The 5,715-nt window shown below is 33.4% G+C and overlaps 1 long non-coding RNA gene across 4 annotated transcripts; it reads right to left on the reverse strand.

The window, feature by feature from the left end:
- Positions 1–2,737: 2,737 nt before the first annotated feature.
- Positions 2,738–5,280, reverse strand: LOC145018180 (uncharacterized). 4 transcript variants are annotated; one of them, XR_013666867.1, is made up of 3 exons: positions 4,988–5,275; positions 3,626–4,886; positions 2,738–2,995 (listed from the first exon to the last, which is right to left on the reverse strand). It is a non-coding gene; the product is annotated as an uncharacterized LOC145018180 (long non-coding RNA). The 4 variants fall into 4 exon arrangements; XR_013666865.1 differs by having other exon boundaries at positions 4,959–5,275; XR_013666866.1 differs by having other exon boundaries at positions 3,626–4,759; positions 4,853–5,275.
- Between the last annotated feature and the right edge of the window lie 435 nt (positions 5,281–5,715).

A 5,715-nucleotide genomic window follows, 5' to 3' on the forward strand; every position in this document is an offset into this window, starting at 1 on the left:
TGATTGTCAAAGAACCGATGAAAAACAACCAAGAACAGCCGAAGAACAAGAAATTTTATTGAAAGTTGATTGGTTGGATATGAAAAATTGAAGTGAAATTGAAATTTTGTTGTTTGTCGAAGTAACGAGCTGGAGTGATATCGAAATTTATTTGATTAGAATACAAGAATTGAGAAGCATAAATGAATTAGTGTTGGTCGAATTGATATCTAATGGCGGTGATATTATTTGAAATTTGATTCGAAAGTCGTATTACATGGTCAATAATGGTGTGCCATGATGGAATTTTCAAATCGATATGTTTTATTTCTGATTCGATATATTTAGTGGGTTCATATGTGAAGGGACAAATATGAAAGGAATGAAGGTGCTTCAGTGGTGGCTCAGTTCAACATCAAAGGATTTACGGTTGAACGAGAATTTAATGATGCTTAAGGTCGAAGATCTAACTCTATATGGAGGAAGAGTTCAATTTTAGGTATCTGTGATCGAAGAACGATAGTTTGATAGTGAATGGGATTGTGAATAAAAAGTGATGATCGGTTTGAGTCGAATGGCTGGATATTGAATGGTCAAAGCATAAGGAACGAAAGTCAAAATTGAAAATCTCATCATTTAGTATTGATGGTCGATGGCACATTTTCGATTGTGGTTAAGTTGACGAAAGTATGGGTTTCACATATAGCTGTTGAGTTTTCCACATAGGCTTGATGATCGGAAAATACCTTGTTATCGAATTAAAGTTTAGGAGTCGAAAGATTATAATTCCTACTTTGAATGGTCGAAAGTTTGGATTTCAAAGGCAGAAAACCAAAGTCGAGTTTCGATTGTAACAAACCAAAAACATTGATAAAAATTTTCATTTTTAAAAACAATAGTTTCAATCATTAAATTGTTCCAAAACATTCACAATGTATAATATCAAAATCATCAGAGTAATAGTAACCAAAAAGTACCGAAATCATGAGGGGAGGATGTTGTGTCATCACACCGGGTTTTTTCCTTTTGTATCGGAAGTATCTGAAACCATAAACATAACTATAAGCACAAAACTTAATGAGTTCCCACAAAATATTACATACCAAACATACAATTGGGCCTAGCCCTAAGGCATATTTCAACCCAATAAACAAATATGGGGCCCACCATGGGGTATATTTCAACATGAACATGCTATAAAATGTCCAATACCAAAAAATCTAACTCTTTTACCCATTAAGACATCAAACCCTTTCAATAAAAGGGCTACCGGGTATGGTTCATAAACTATGATCCAAACCACATAATTCTTACGACTTCGGATCTGATCAATGTAAAAAACATTTTAATTTTCAGATTCGCTCCTAACTCTAAAAATGTATGCACATTTAAATCGTTTTTGGCTCTTATGTCAAAAAGTAGGATGAGGGTTTTTGATCCCAAAGTAACCATTTGTTTTGTTACCTTGCCGAGATAGAACAAGTACTTTGGGTAAGTGAGTGTCATGAAGATCAAAAACAAGGATAAAGTATCCCACTTTTACAAACAAAATGTACCATTTAGGTTGGGATAAGTTTATGGGAAGAATCAAAGTTATTTTTTGTGCAAACCAGACCTTTTAAAGTTGTGGACGAATTATTTGCACTTTGCAAAGACAACTTATCTGTAGATAAATATATGAAGAAGATTTCGGACACACTTCTAATATCAGAAGATACGTTGCCAACGGAAAGGAGAAGAATCTATCGTTCCACGAATGGGCTAGTCGTTGATTATTTGATTGATGTTAAGCGTGGAAATACGTCTTGGTGCAACTATAGTTGCACGAAATGTTGAGCATACACTAAAAAATATAAGAATTAAAGCCATGACCTAGTCATATTTTTTAAAAACGGTCTTGGCCCAAGTTCTTAGCCTGGGCGGGCCCCAAGGCCCATGTACAACATGCTCTCCAGTAGCCCTAGTAAATCTCTCATATATATATATATATATATATATATATATATATATATATATATATATATATATATATATATATATATATATATATATATATATATATATATATATATATATATATATATATATTAGTTGTTTACCCGCACCAAGCGACGGGTGCAAATAGCTTTTTCAGAAATTAGTTCTAGAAGCGAGTGGTTCTTTTGTGCAAATAGTTGAGTGTTTTACAATTATTGATAATGTAGAGATCTTCAAAACATGAAAAGCCACTAATGTGCGATAAAAATGGACAAAGGTATCCCCTAATCTTTCCCTCTAGTACCATAAAAATCAATCATATTGAGCTCGACACAAATGACCAAAATATCATATTAGAAGCTCCCAAATGACTACGACAACAAGAAGAAAAAAAAGTAATCTACAATGAAAGTAACTTGTTTTTTCTTGCATTCTGACTGACCGTAATAGATGCATGATCAAGCTTATAATAAAGATAATAGGATCCATGATTATGGCTATATTTGACTTCTTTCAAACAGCAAGTGCCAAATTTTCAACTTACATTCATATACTAAATGCAAAATATAGCAACTTATTTTCCTTATTAGCAAGAAATAACAACACACTTTTATAAACAAAAGCAAGTTGTTATTTCTTGCAATTTAACAAAATATAATGCAAGATATAGCAACTTACATTCATTTATTAGCAAGAAATAGCAGCTTACTATCATTTGTTTTTACAAATAACTACACACGATAAAGTCACATGCATACACAGTCACATACATACACAAACATGCAAATACTATTTCTTGCATTGTGGAATGTGTTACCTGATGTCAAATACAATGATGGCTTCAAATAGTTTTGTGTATTGCTATTATAAAACCACTTGGTTTAAACAACATTGTGTATTAATATTATATAAAAAATAATAACATTGATCGTTGCTTTCAAACCAAATGATTCAACATCAACAGTAACATTAGGGTGACCGGCCCATTTGAGAGATGGTTACATAATGAACTTGCCTCACTTGTAACATACACCTACATCTATGAAAAAGAAAAAATAAATATATGAAATGCCCTTCAACTAAGCATAACTTGATAAAATTTTAGCAAGATTCTTTTAAAAATGATGTTTACAATATTTTATAACATTAACACTCTTTTAGTAGCAAACCATTACACAATAAACATTTCATTTAAATAAATGTCAATTAGTCCTGAAAGGTAACACGTATTAGTCCCAAACATAAAATATAAATAGAAAAGGAGATGATATATAACATACTCATCAATACCTTCAGAATTTTATCAATTTAGTTGCTTCAATATTTTTTACTCTTTAGATATAGTTAGTAAACCATTAAATGTATTTAGTCATTTAAAGGCTAAAATGGTTTATTTACCAAAAAAAAAAAAAAAACTAGGTGGCTAAACCACTAAAGCTTTAAGTATCTTAAACCGAGATCAAAACCGGTTAACTGGAGAAAAAAAGGTTGTTTTTAAACAGATAAATGGTTTAATTAGGACAAAATTCTTAGTGGTTAGATCGATAAACTAATGAAAATAGGTTGTTTGTTTTTGGACTTTGTCCTTACTTTATTTTCTTAAATTTTCCTGTTTCAATATAGCAAGAAAGAATAATGCAAGAAAGAGAAACTGAAAATGAGAAATTACCTGAACTAACCCTACTCACATGATCCGATTGGAAAGCAACCAAACCATCTTTCCCAATATCTTTTGTACAAACTTCATTTAACAATTTCCTTATTTGTATGAAGAAATGAGACTGGATATAGATACCTACCTAGAAAAAATCAATAAACAATTCAATTTTTATACCCATACATGGAACTTGGCCTCCAAAAGATTAATCATCTAATTCACAAACTTGACAAACAGTTAAATTAAGATGAAAAAGACCTAATGTTGAATCAAAAATACATTTTTTTCATCAAATTAGGAATCAAATAAGCATTGTAAACAAAAAAAAAAAACATTTTTTCATCAAATTGGGAATCAAATAAGCAATGAAAACAAAAAAGAAACAACCATCATACTTTCCTGCTTAGTGCTTTTTAAAAATTAAAATCAGCCATTTTACCTCAAAAGTTCGTATGAAATTCAAAAAGTTAACTTTTGAGGTGCCCCTGCAATTCCTCACAAGTGACCATGATAACAAATAATAATAAAAAAAAAATATTAAGAACCATGTGACCCTGTTAGCAATGGATGTTAAAGGCATATAAAGAAGAAAGAAAATTACCACGTGTAAATAAAGGGCAATTTAGTCCGTAAATTAGTATCAGAATATCCAACTTTTACCACACAACAGAACAATCCTCCTCCTCCATCAAAGTTGGGAAATCAAAACCCAAAGCAATAGGAAACCAAAACAAGGACCCAAAAATAAAAAAACCCAAGAGAATATCAAAATCAAGACCCTATAACAAAAAGAATTAGGAATAAAAAAATTGCTAGTGAAAACAGATATTAGGGATTGAAAATCAAACAAAAAATAAAAAAGAACAGGTAAATTTATACGAATTTCACCAAAAAAAAACTTATATCCATCAAGTAATAGCTCCATTATCACAAAATATTTATGAGAATTTCACCAAATGCCTTATATGCTCTTAAATCAGCTTCAAGAATGCAATGGGGTAAAAAAAAATTGACCATCGACGTATGAAAGATAATCAGCTACAAGAACACAAAAGTTCTGTCTTCATATGTTGATCTTTATTTCCTTCGGTTTTTAACCAATCTGAAAGAGTAACCTTCATATGCTTCAGGTGATATATAGAAACTCTGGGACTCAAAGAAAGACAAAAACCGATAATAGATAACTTATGATGAAATAAAAACATGTACCAACAAAGGGAATTTGTAAGGATAACGTACCTTGCTGTAATCCAGGAGGGAGGCGATTTAAACCCTAATGATCAACAACATTATATGAGAGTGAAAGAGAGAATGAAAATATAAAAACATAATCTTGAATCCATACAGATTTAGGACTCGATTGTGAGAACAAACCAAGTTTTTTCCATCTTCATCAAATCTCAACAACCCTGGTGTGTTTATCGCTTGGCCTTGTGGTGGGGGTTCGATGATTCATGCTTACCTGAGCCTCATGATTGCACTGCCGTTTGTATGACCCAACCAATCTAAGATGGAGACAGAAAAACCGACAAGAGAAAGAGGAGTATGGTTTGAGAATGAGAGAAAGAATGTGGTGGAGGTGACGAGGTAAGTAGGTGGTTGAAGGTAGAAGGTATTCAACGATGAATGAGATAAGGGAAGGGTGATATAAATTGGAAAGAAGATGAACAGATCACCGGGCGAAAAAATAGTGATGAGCAAATGGACCGGGAACCCGCCGAAACCGGTCGAAATCGAAGGAACATTGGTTTTACTAGGGATGAGCAAATGGATCGGGAACCGGCCGAAACCGGTACCGGTACCGGAACCGGAACCGGCACCAGAACCGGAGCCCGATGGAACCGGTCGGGCCGGGACCGGGACGTTATTTTTGTAGATTTTTGGAACCGGAACCGATATAACCGGAACCGGTAGAACCGGTAAAAACCGGAACCGTATGATGCTATTTTTCAAGGACCGGTTCCAACATTTGAAGACACGACAAGAACCGATAGGAACCGGGAACCGGTAGAACCGGACCGATAGAACCGCCGGGCCGGTTCGGTTCTTGATTTTGGCCAAAGCCGGTTCCCGGTTCCGGCCGGTTCGGTCCTTTTGCTCAT

The sequence above is a fragment of the Lactuca saligna genome, chromosome 9 (genome assembly GCF_052625555.1).
Source record: "Lactuca saligna cultivar CGN05327 chromosome 9, ASM5262555v1, whole genome shotgun sequence".
Taxonomy (NCBI): Eukaryota; Viridiplantae; Streptophyta; class Magnoliopsida; order Asterales; family Asteraceae; genus Lactuca; species Lactuca saligna.